The 13,290-nt window shown below is 38.8% G+C and overlaps 1 long non-coding RNA gene across 2 annotated transcripts; it reads right to left on the reverse strand.

Moving 5' to 3' along the window:
- Positions 1 to 5,273: 5,273 nt before the first annotated feature.
- Positions 5,274 to 8,595, reverse strand: LOC131230885 (uncharacterized). Of its 2 annotated transcripts, XR_009164123.1 has the most exons (6): positions 7,631 to 8,595; positions 6,409 to 6,497; positions 6,085 to 6,304; positions 5,758 to 5,857; positions 5,572 to 5,658; positions 5,274 to 5,462 (listed from the first exon to the last, which is right to left on the reverse strand). It is a non-coding gene; the product is annotated as an uncharacterized LOC131230885 (long non-coding RNA). The 2 variants fall into 2 exon arrangements; XR_009164124.1 differs by having other exon boundaries at positions 5,572 to 5,621; positions 5,758 to 6,304.
- Between the last annotated feature and the right edge of the window lie 4,695 nt (positions 8,596 to 13,290).

A 13,290-nucleotide genomic window follows, 5' to 3' on the forward strand; every position in this document is an offset into this window, starting at 1 on the left:
ATTGAAAATGAGATAGTGCATTGTTCAGTTACCTTGGTCTCATTCACTTTTTTAATCCAGCCGATTGAGTACGGGGAAGGATGTTTCATCGTTGGTAGCCGCAACTTGTCCACCATCACTCTCGAGACGATATTCTCGCTACTACCACTGTCTCTGATCACATCACAGACCTTTTCGTTGACGGTGCACTGAGTACAAAATATATTATGTTGTTGTGGATGTAATTCCTTTCGTGGGGCATACAGTAATCACCTCACAACTAGAAATTCGTCACGATCCTCGCCCTTCATTTCATCGCCACCCGCTATTTCTTCAGTGATTTGTTTATGTTCATCAAAGCGATGGTCTTCTTCTATGACCTCATCTTCAGTGGCCCCTTCGTTTATAGTCAAGTGTGCTGTGGGATGTTGAGGACAACTATTTGATAAGTGGCCTGGTTGGCCACAACGGTAATAATTATTTGACCTTGGCCGAGCATAAGGATTTGGAATCGTACTCGGACCCGCTATTGTGGGTGTTACACGTTGAGGTCTGGATGATCCGCTCCCCGTATCACGGTTTACAGTTGTAGGAAGTTGAGGTACTAGGTCTTTTCCTCGTGGTAGTACTGAATCCTGCGTGGGACCCGTCATGGGGGGTCGAGTTGAAGGATATGGACGAGTAGGAGCTCTTGCAAGTTGTGTTTCTGCCCTACCCGCCAATTGAACTGCTTCATCCACAGTTCTGACTGGTTACATCTGAACTCGTTTCTGAATTGTCGGTCGCAACCCACCTATAAATCGCGCCACCTTCTGTGACTCGGATTCTGACAGATCGTTTCGTGTAGCCAGCTGTTGGAATTCTTTAGTGTAATCTATGACTGTTCGATTTTCTTGTCTGCAATTTTGATATTGCTGGAATAATATCTGCTCATAATCACTGAGGAGAAATCGAGATCAAAGAAGACATCTCATCCGTGGCCATGATGAGATGGGCGCCTTGTTCTGGCGGGCTCATGAGAGTTGTAATTGTTCCCACCATGCAAAAGCACCAGATTTTAATTTAAATGCTACCAATTTTACCTTTTTATGATCTGGCACGTCCATGTAATCAAAATATCTCTCTACTTCGGCTAACCAATCGAGAAAATCTTCTATACGTAATAAACTGTTAAAACTAGGAAGTTCAGCCTTACCTCGATAGTCTCTTTCAGCACGATCTAGATGATCACTTCCATGGATTGGTCGTTGAGCAAAACCCTCATTAAGGTCCTCGTTGTTAGAACTTGAATCATCTGGTGTAACCCTACGGTTTGCCATTGGTAGTGCTCTACGAAAATCGGGGTTGCGTCTACAGCAATCATGGGTGGTGGAGCCACCATGGGTGGGGGAGCAACCAAAGGTGGTGGAGCACCGCCTAGGGCTCGGGGCGGGAGTAGCGCATCCGCAAGACGGTCGAGAGTTGCCTGCAACCCTTGTATGGTCAACTGACTCTCCCGGTGGAAAGCTTCCATTCTTTCCGAAAGATAACGAATCCCTAGATCACCATCCACAGGATTTTGATTCATACCTTCATTGTTTGCCATCGGCTTGAGGGGAATCCTCGCTCTGATACCAATTGACGCAGGGATGAACGTGATGAGGATAACTACTCTAAATCCACAGAGCTTCTATGGACTCCTCACAGAGACTTCTCGAATCCACAAGGAAAGAAAGCAGAAAATAGAAATAAATTCTAAGAAATTTGAAATTGATTAATTGATGAATAAAAATGAGTTCACAACCCTTTAAATAGGGGAACCAAGCAATGAGAAAGAAATCAGAATCAAACTACAACTCAAACTCATAGAATCCGCGACTTACTATAAATAGTAAACTTACTATTTATAGACGGTCGTGATGTCTACTGGTGCGCAAGGTTTTCGGCCAAAAATAGTAAGTGTCCTATTTGGCTTCACCAAACCGTTCTCCTAATTATTTTAAGCTCTTTTCACGTTGGGCGCAACTCCTAAAGCCTGACGGATGAAGAGTTATAATCAAACTAAAACTTACTATTTATAGTAAAAACGAAATTAAAACAGGGAAACGACCGTTGATCCAGGGGTTTTTTGCAATTCTGGGATGCGTAACCCAGCATAGCAGGGTTGGTTGGCTTCAGTAGCTCGTTCTACCCCAAAATCATATATTTTACGTCAGATAACTCATTCCGGATTGCAAGATACACCCAATTTAAGGTTCGATGGTTTGGATCACTTCTGTCGTCAACCGGGCCTGTTCTGATCCATCTTGGCCATGTAATTGTCCGCGACCCGCTCTACATCATCAATCCACCATCAGTCATCTTGACCTCTTTGAACATATCCTACTTGAATTCTCTAAACATCGTCTGGCTGTTTTCAGTGAATAGCAAATCATCAACATATAAACAAGCTATAAGCATATCACCATAGGCATTCTTCTTTGTGTAGACAGCATGCTCATACGAACATTTGACGAAACCATTCTCTTGAAGATAACCGTCGATCCGTGCATTCCAAGCACGGGGAGCTTGCTTCAACCCATACAGGACTTTCTTCAGCCGATACACCTACTACAAGAAAACGGGCAAAAGCTACGGCAAAAAACAGTAGCTAAAGACCTTTGCCATGGATCTAGTTTGTAGCACGTCCGTCGTCATTGGTGGGTAGCCAAAGGTCAAAAAACCAATGGATACGGATTATATCTGTAACAATAGATATCAATCGCTATGGACAAAAGCCGTAGCTATAATTTCTGTAGCGAAATGTACATACAGCTACGGATAATATCTATAGCTAAAAGTAGAATGAAATCTGTAACAATATGCTAAGTTAGTAATAGTTACGGTTTTGAGAACAACAGCTATGGCTAATATCTGTAGCTATGTTTTAAAAATTTATAACAATGATGTCTGTTACCATTGTAAGAACCTACTGTGATTGATTAACTCATCTAAGCTAATATAATTAATGCTGCTAGGAATAGTACATATAATGCAATCGGAAAGAAAATGATGCATTCATATTACAAATAGCAATCAAATCATACAATGCATTGTACATTCACATTTCTAAATAAACAAATTTCATAATACAACAGATTGCCAATTGTAAGTATAATGGGAGCAGAGATCGTCTAAATGTAGGATCATCCAAATGCCTTATCAGCTCTGGCACCACAATAGTATGGCCCCTGCACAAACCGACACACATAGATCATCGGTTGTAAGAAACCTTCATTGATACTTTGCAATAAGATAGGAACATCAATATCATTGTGATATATGTCAAAAATGGTATAGATCTTCAGTGGGGGAAAATGTTCTTCAATCCAATAGTCAGTTTCTGGATGCTAGCAGAATATATCAACCTGTATGCATGCACACAAACATTGTACATGTGGCACAAGCATGCATCGATTGAATCCTAAAAAGAGTGCTAGTATCAATAGACAAATCTCACTAGGAATAAACAAATATACTAAAGAGGTATAAAACAACAAGTTGGTTCAGGTCAAGTACTTAATAGGGTAGACATTTTGTGTGTGTGACTTTCTTCTCTTTTTTTTTGTTACACACGCACACACACCCCCACGCACTCATGCCGTAGTGGAAATTTGAATGTCCATGTGTCAAATGAACACAACTCCTCATGCTATCTTCCCTATTACAGCCCGAGAAAGTGACTGAACCTAAAAACAAAAATGAAAATAGCTCTGCTTTTAACCTTTTGGAACATCGGGTCAATGGAATCTTGGCAATGGTTAAGTGAGATGTGTGCAGGACCTTCTTCGGTTTTGTACAAGCAAGCTCCATGCTTCGGTGATCTAGACCATTGATTTGATGATCACTGTTGTCGATGGACCACCACCTGAATAGCCCAGTCATCCGATCTTTGACATTTTACTTGTTAACCTTGACTGTGATTGCATTTTTCTTAACCACCTATTTGTAAGACAATGTTTAAACAAATGGGATTGTCTCAACAGGGAGATTTTGGAGGCATGGATCATACACAGCAGGGCCCATCAGATCAATGCCTGGAACCCAAACCATGAGGCGCACTGATATAAACTGAAGACCTAATCCTCAGGTTGAAGGATTATAAGATTGATCCTAATCCTAGAGATCATATGTATGGTATCATTGATGTTTATAAGATTGATCCTAGAACCCAAACCATGAGGCGCACTGATATATACTTTGCTCTGTCTCTTGTTAATGGGTACTCTAATCAAACAACAGGGAACCTTGGCCTTGTGAAGACAGAACGAAAAAATAAAAATCAAACAAACAAGGAACCTTACCCATGTGAAGGAACGAAAAAAATAAAAAAATCAAACAAACAAGGAACCTTACCCATGTGAAGGAACAACAAAAAATCAGGTGTCTGCATATGCATGCACCAAGAAAACCATATCAATTTCTGCACACATGGCCCTTAACATGAGTGATGTAGCAAAAGTAGCAAGGCGGTTGTGGATGACCATGAAATCCAAAGCAATTTGAATAACAATTTAGTTGGCAGCCAGACACCAGAAACTTAGATATGATTAAATAACAAGACAACTCTGCAACAGTAAATCCAACCGATGCTACCAACAATATCGTGTTGACATAACACAGGTAACTCAGAAAAAAAAAAAAAAAAAAAACTTACCTTGTGAGCTATTGCCTCAGTGGGAAACCTCAACATGGTCGAATCCCTTGAAGTCACCCTCTTCATTTGATGCAAATCGGACATCAACAACTTCACCAGCACCTTTGAAGAATTCCTCTCTGCAGGTGAACAAAGGAAGCAAATTATCTCATTTTATCAGATGTAGCCATCTTATTTCCCATACACATTGAGAAATTAAAATCTTGTCACAAGAGTAGTTCTCTGGTATTAAATGATATTTACACATCAGCTCTTTCAACATAATAGGATAGGTTGCCAACAAATAGGGTTTTTGATCTAGAAGTCTGGGCACTAGGCATTTCAAGTGTTTTAGGCTCTATCAATTTAGTACATGGCCATCAGGTTTTGTAAGATAGAGCTGGAAAAAGTATCATAGCCACATAGTCAAGAAAATTACCACCTACTTTTCAGTCTTTGACGTTGTGGCATCTGCCATTTTGACACCACCCTGCAGGGCAACATAAATAGTTTACATGAGGAAAGAGAAACAGTGCATGTGCCAGCCAAGGACCCCTTGACTAGTGCCACAATGGGTATATAAATGTTGACAAGAAAGACATCAAGGAAGATTTCACTGAGGAGAGCAGTTTTACCTTTTTCCATGCTGGTTTTTCTATTCCTTCCAACAGTTTGGATTGGTCGAGAACTCTAGAAAACAGTGGAAATGAAATCAATTTCCATAGATGTGATGTTTTCCTGTGATTGCAAAAGCAAAAATAGGTGTGGAAATTGATTTCCTTTTCCACCATTTCCCAAAAAATGAATGGAACTTTTTCCCAAAAGAAACCTGTTAAATTAGATATCCTTGGTTACAAGAGTATAAGAGCCTATCCTCTACATCCCTATCAATCCTCAATTCAAAGTAGACATACATTCTAAAAGATAAATAGAGTTACCTGACATTTCCTTCCACCACAACCTCAGAACTCAAGCTTTGACAGACAAACTGCAGTCCAAACCATGCTTGTGGATATTAATGAAAACTGCAATGAAAAAAATCAACAGAAGTGATGGCTAGATATTAGAAGTGATCTGTGGCTCCATCATCATGTAGTTATACACATGACTGGATTAGAGCTTACTTAAATAATGACCATATATGCAGCAGTACAAAGGCCTACATAAAGTTCGTAATGGCTGCATCTACAATTGTCAAATGGGACAACCACATTCTACACTACTCTGTAACCATAAATCTCAGAGTTAGCGAGAAGCATATAAGAAATTTATCTTCTCTAAATACAATAGTGAAGAATGTCAGGAGAATATGGATACAGTGAAAAAATAACCTCAAAATACAATAGTGAGATGTTTTTAGTGGAAATTTTTGCCTTCAAGATATGGGCCACTCTTTGTTATCAGATCAAACAATCCATATACACCAAATAGAAAAAAGTCTCACAAATCACCTAGTTTAATCATGTCTCAGTTCCCATCCAAATTATCCATTTGATGGGCCTCCTACTGTAGATGGACTGTAATCCAAATATCCCCAAACTCGAATATCATAGCCATTTGCAATATGTAGCATTTTTACACTTAAATGCATGTGAGAGGAACTCCACTATCTCAACATCATCTTTCAAGACTTCTATGAAGCGCTTCCAATCAAAAGGGTCCTTAAAATCACTACAAGATTCTATTGAAACTATATTAAGCCCCGTTTTTTCAGTTTTCTAGTCTACCAAAACCAGTGAAAGATTCTCATGGTTGTTGTAGGCAAGAGTTCATACCTCAGATCTGTCCAAAAGGACTTATGATCAAGAGAAGGAAGGACCAATGTTGCGTTCATTATCTTTGCTATTGCAACCATATCTCATATCTGCACAATTAAATCCCAAATCAAAGGAAAGCCACTACATAATAGGGTGAAAGGTGATGAGCTTGGTAAACTAACATGCACCTCTATACCCACCTTGTTAGATAACCTAACAAGAATATTGATTGATCCAAAAGGATAGTGAAATGGAACTAGCTAGTAGTATGAGTTCAATGAATTTCCATGCTCAGAGATCAAGAGTATTAAAATTTTGAGTTAATGTATTCCTTTGCCACATGATAAAAATTTTGAGTACCTGCAAATCAACCGTGACACACTACAAGAGTACCAATTAACTCCGCTTCTATAAAATTCCAAATGGTCCAACTCAATCATAGGTGGGACCACTTAAGCCCCACACAGGAATTCACAAACTTCAAACACAAAATAAAATTAACCCTATTCAATGCATTCATCAAAACATGCCATTTACAAAAGGAGAAAAAATAATCAAAATCCAACATCTAATGAAAAAAAAAAAAAAAAAGTATACTGACACCACGAACCTCTTGTGGAAATTGAAACAGAAGCCCAAAATAGTATCTCTTAAATAAGAATCATTTTTAAAGTTCAATTAATATCCAAATCCAAAACGGAAAAAAGGATAGGGAAAAAAAACAGAATCCTATAAGATTACAAAACTAGAAAAGAACAGAACATAACAGAGTTATGATATCATCTTCCCAAAGAGCAAATCTTTCATACTCTAGTAGAGTGTAATGGATGATACTCATGCGCTTACAAATTACTTAAGAAATTGCACACAAGGCATACAACTACTCAAATCAAACTATTCAAATTATAGAACCCAGTATAGATGTATCGTGAATAAAAAATTAAGCTCGTCGGATCATCTAACTTTTGAATTGGAGGACACTGATTGCACAATTTATTTATTTATTTAAAAAAAAAAACTAAACTAACTGTCCTATTTCCACAAAAAGGTGTCCACGAATCAAAGGTTAGGATTATTCAACCAATTTGATATTGAGATTGTGACTTGGAGACAATGGGATGCACAATCTATTAGATTCTGAATGCCTGTGTATCAAGCATCGTACGAGCTTGAGTATTATATAATTCTCCTTTCCAAAATCAAACAGGATAAATACATACATCCAAAATCAGAATCTTACTGCAACTTCCAATCTCCGTTTCACTGCTACCGAAGGCGCGAGGCTGTGCTCCGCCACCGCATTCTGCGCTCCCTCCTCATATGTCGTATGCAGAATCAAATTACCCTTCTCATGCACATTGACAGAGCTCGACAGAGACGAAATCTCAGCAAATCAAAGTATAAAAACGAGTTACAGTGTTACGCAACAACCAAGAATATTTGGATTCATGAGAAATATCTCAGCAAATCAAACATATTTGGTGCACAAATATGGTATTGACTATCCCAACTAATCAGGGATGGCTACATGAATATGGTACTGAATTATTAATATTTGGCTAACTATTAAATAATAAATAACCAACAATTCTAACATTTTTCATAGGACTAAGAAAACTCAGGATAAGAAGGAAAGAGAAGAATAAATAGGAGGATGTGGAATCTGCCTCATCCTAACCTTAATATGAGAAATAAGAGGGAAGCATTATGTAATTGATGAATGCGACAAGTGTATTGCATGATCCAGCGAGATAACAAGCAATTTGTGAGTGAAGCCTGTCAACTCTGCATTCTCTAACAGGTTATTAGATGCTTGTGTTGGACACCAATCAATACTTTTTCTAAAAAATCTAGAAATAAATTCAGTTTAGAAATAATGCTGAATTTTTGCAACTGTGATTACATGAATGAATGTGTGATTTCATTTACATTGCCCATGATACTTGCACAAAAAGGGCTTCATATTCCAATAGAATAAAGAAGAAAGCAGATAAAACACACCGACAGGCTACAATGCAGTAACAAGAATGCAACGAAGCAATGAATCTATTTGTTGAGGAAAAAATCCACATAATCCAGAAGGAAAGAAAGGATGAGAAAGATTTAGAAGTATACAATAGAGAATAAAGAACAAAACACCACCTCTACAAATCATATTCAGACAGGAATGGACTACGAAATGAGTTTTCCATAAAAAGTATACACAAAATCATGTACATTAATCCATACTGGAAGGGCCCCACCATGAATGGAGTATAGCCATAATCTGTTCATCAAATGTATAATGTCCAACCACAATGGGTTCCATGATTTGTGGATGATCTGGATTATTGTACATGTATGAAATGTGTATTATAGGTGTGTTGCCAACACTCTGTTGAAAGTGTAGATCTGCAAGCTAAATCTCGATAGTGCTATAATAACAAACACAAAACCGTCAATTCAAAAGATCTGCTAAGCTAAATGAACAAACTAGAGCTAATACATGCAACATAAATCAGATCTAATCTATGAAGCACAGAAAGCTATAAATTAAAGAAATAAAGACAATCATAGATCCGGAAAACATTAAAAAAATAATAAATCCAACGGAATGAAATCGATATAGCAAGATCCAACGCTTCTAAGAAGCTTTTGAGCCAGATATATAAGTCTTGACATATCTAGATCCGGATCTGCAGCTTAAAAACACAGATTGGTGAAGAAAACAGCATAAAATGAGGAAATTCAAAGTAAAGGCAAAAATAAGAACAAATTAAATATCCACCATTGAAAAGAACAAACTCAAAACGGTAACCCAATCATTGTAGCCCATCTCCGCTTCGAATCTTAATCCGAAAACACCCAAATTTGGAAACCCCTAAATCCAAAAACCTCCAAATTCGAAAACCCCCAAATTAAAAAACCCCTAAATCCAAAAAAACCTCCAAATTCGAAAACCCCTAAATATATCAACCTTCCGCTTTCGAATCAACGACCTTAAAGGCAGCTTTCTGCCATTACCATTGTTACTACCTCCCAGCTGAGGAATAAACTAGAGTGGTTGCCCCTCCTTCGAGCCGTGAGCTAGAATGAGAAAACCCTATGTAAGGGGTTCACCAAAACCCTAGTGAGAGGGAGATGCGTGGGCTGTTCGAGGGAGAGGGAGATGCATGCGCTGTTAGAGGGAGAGGGAGAGGGAGAGAGATGGAGGAGAATGAGAGAGATGGAGGAGATAGATCAGAGATAAAAGAGATGACAGAGATGCATTAGAGAGAAAGGGAAGAGAATGAGAGAGATGGAGCAGAGATAGGGAGGGAGAGAGAGGATTGGAAAATGGAGAGAGAGAGAGAGAGAGAGAGAGAGAGAGAGAGAGAGAGAGAGAGAGAAATAACCCGTTTTGGGCGCGGCTCTGTTTCGAGTGCGCGCCCAAAATTGGGCGACGTTTCATGAGACGGACCGTGGATGGTCCTGACAGGGGCTCCGTGGGGCCCACCATGATGTATTTGATTTATCCATTCCGACCATTAATTTTATTAAATTATTTTGGTTCATGATCCCAAATTTAAGGTAGATTGTAGGCCCAAGTGGACCACACCATGGGAAGTAAATGTGATTTAATCTCCATGTTTCCTACCATGTGGTCTACTTGAGCCTTAGATTTAGCTTATTTTTTATTTCATGATCTAACGTAATATTTCCAAATAAATGGAAGGCTTAGATAAAAAAATATATATTTTTTAGGCCCCATATAGCCCCTTATAACACCATTAATTATTTATGGTGTGTCAACTTTTTTGCTATGGATTAAAACCGTAGTAACGGTAGCTACGGTTTATATCCGTAGCAAAAACCTAACGTGGTCTATATCCTTTGCTCCTTTTTTTGGTAGTGACCTTGTGTTCCTCCTCTTGTATGACAAAGCCTTCAGGCTAGTTAACATAGACTTCTTCTTCGAGTACTCCATTTAGGAATGCGGATTTCACATCCAGTTGGTAGATCATCCAACTGTGATGAGCTGCAAGGGAGATAATCATTCTTACAATGTCAAGGCAAGCAACTGGGGCGAAAACTTCTTCATAGTCTACCCCATATTTCTGCTTGTAACCTTTTGCTATGAGCCTTGCCTTATATCATTTTGATCTTACCAGCAACATTCCGCTTGATTTTGATTTTGTACACCCATTTGAGACCAATAGTCTTCTGGCCTTTAGGGAGTAAGGTCAGCTCCCATGTTCGATTCTTCTCGATGGATTGAATCTCTTCTTCCATAGCCTTTCTCCAACATTCTTCATTCACGGCCTCTTCGAATGTGAGATGCTCGTGGTCCGCATACAGGCAGAGCAAATTCACTTCCTCAGTTTTTGCATAAATGTCGTTGATGCTTCTCATTTTAATAGGGGCCAAGGGTGAAGGAGAATTGGATGAAGATGTGTTGGCTGAATTCTGATTTGATAAACTACTTCCAGGGGAGATGGAACGTACTCCTAAACTTTTATAATCCGAAGAGGGTGATGTAGGTGTCTGCTCTTGATTCTCATATCTCTCTTCTTCGTATTCTTCGACCTCGACTTGCTTTTCTTTGGCCAAATTTCCCTCGTTCCATTTTCACGCTTCTTCCTCACAAAATACGACATCTCTACTCACCACCAACTTATTGGTTAGTGCGTTGTAGAGCTTGTATGCCTTTAACTCCTTGCTGTAGCCGATGAAGATGCACTTCTCGCTACGATCATCAAGCTTTTTTCTTCTCACTTCTAGAACTTGAGCATATGCGACACACCTAAAGATCATAAAGTGTGCCACACTTGGCTTTTATCCACTCCATGCTTCTTGCAGTGTCTTGAATCTGACACTTTTGGTCTAACACCTATTGAGCAGCTAGGCAGTATATGCAATTGCCTATACCCAGAAATTCTTTGGCAGATTTTTCTCCTTCGGCATGGTCCTCATCATATCGAGGATGGTGCATTTTTTCCGTTCCGCAATTCTATTTTGTTGCGGCATATTTTCTACTGAAATCGTCAGTAAAGGTAATAAAGTATTTATTACCTCTAAGAGAGATTGGCTCTAATAGTGCACAAATGTTTGTGTAAACTAACTACAGCGGTTCTCTTGCTCTTCGGGATACTCCACTCAGAAAGAAGTTCCTTTGTTGTTTCTCAAGTGTGCATACCTCATACACATGTTCTGGAGCTTTAATAGGAGGCAAGCCATACACCATGCTTGATGAGGAAAGAAGTTTCAGGCCACTAAAATTTAGATGGCCAAAGTGAAGATGCCACATCCAAGATTCATTCTTTGCTTTTCCATAAAAATACTTCTCAAGCATTATGTTTATATGGAGAGGAAACATACGATTCTTCACCATCAGGACTTTCACAATCAAACATCCATGCATATCTCTTATGGAAAGAGAAGAGTTCTCCATGTGTATGACATACCTTTTTTTGAGGAGTTGTCCGAGACTCAGTATATTACTTTTCATGTTGGGCACATAGTACACATTGGAGATATAGTTTGAAACACCATTCTTCTGAAAGATTTTGATTTTGCCTTTACCTTTCACCTACATTTTTGATGAGTCTTCAAATGTTACATCGCCATGAACTCCTTTTGTGAGTTCCATAAAGATTTTCTTGTTGCCGCACATGTGATTGCTTGTACCCGTGTCGAGATACCATACATCCTGCCGATCACTGCCTTTCTCTTGTCCAAGGAGAAGTGTGGAGCTTTCTTGTTCATGGCCTGATGCTTCAGCATAGTTAGATTGCTCGTCTTGATTCACCGGCTTGCTCGAACAATCAGATGCATAGTGGCCAAGCTTGTTGTAATTATAGCACTAGATATTCTTTGTACTTCCTCGTCCACGCATAGATCTGCCTCTACCATTTTCTCTTCCATGAAAATTGGTATGTTTCCACTGGTTTTGGCCATGGCTTTGTTGGTATCCGCGCCCTCTGCATCTTGCGCGATTGCTAACAATACGTCCACCACATTGTGAACTTCCACATCCACCATTATTATTATTCAGAGTCAATCTTGACTCCAAAGCTTGTTCCATCGACATGGAACTAGCATTCTTCTGCATTCGTTACTTATGAACTTGCAATGACCCCATTAGCTCCTTAATGGAGAGTTTTTCATTATCTTTTGATTCTTCAATTGCCAGAACCACATGCTCAAACTTGGTTGTGAGGGATCGAAGTATTTTTTTAATAACTTGGACATCTTCAATCTTTTCGCCATTTCTTTTTAGATTATTAACAGTTACAAGCAATTGCGAAAAATAATCAGTAATAGTCTCACCTTCCTTCATGTGAGTCGCTTCGAACTTGGCACTTAATGTTTGAAGGCGAACTCGCTTCACTCGATCTACACCCTTGAAGATGGTTCCAAGGGTATCTCATGCTTGCTTGCTTGATATTGCTTTGGCAATCTTTTTAAAGGTTGATTCATCCAACCCTTGATAGAGGAGAAACAAAGCTTTGTTATCTCTCTTCTTTCGATTTTTTAGAGCGGTCTTTTCTTCGTTGGTGAAGGCGGCTTCTTCCTTCATAGTGGGTTCTACATACCCATCGGTGACAATCTCCCTTAGTTCTTGTGACCCAAACAACACCTTCATTTAGATGCACCATTTTTCATAATTGTCCTTTGACAACTTAAGAACCCGCAGCTAGATTGTGCTGGCCATCTTTCTCTCTCTTTTTTTTTTTTTTGAAAAAAAATGGCTAATTTTTTTTTAATGAAGGGAGAGGGATGAAATAGAAATTTGAATATTTAAAAAAAAAAAAAAAATTGTTGAAAAAAAAACTGTTGAAATTTGTTTTTTTTTTTTTTGCTGAAACAATGGATTCTTGGACAGATTCTTAGCTGAAACGGTCGATTCTTGGCTGAAGTCTGATTTTTTTAATAGATTTA

Source organism: Magnolia sinica, chromosome 17 (assembly GCF_029962835.1).
Source record: "Magnolia sinica isolate HGM2019 chromosome 17, MsV1, whole genome shotgun sequence".
NCBI classification, from domain to species: Eukaryota; Viridiplantae; Streptophyta; class Magnoliopsida; order Magnoliales; family Magnoliaceae; genus Magnolia; species Magnolia sinica.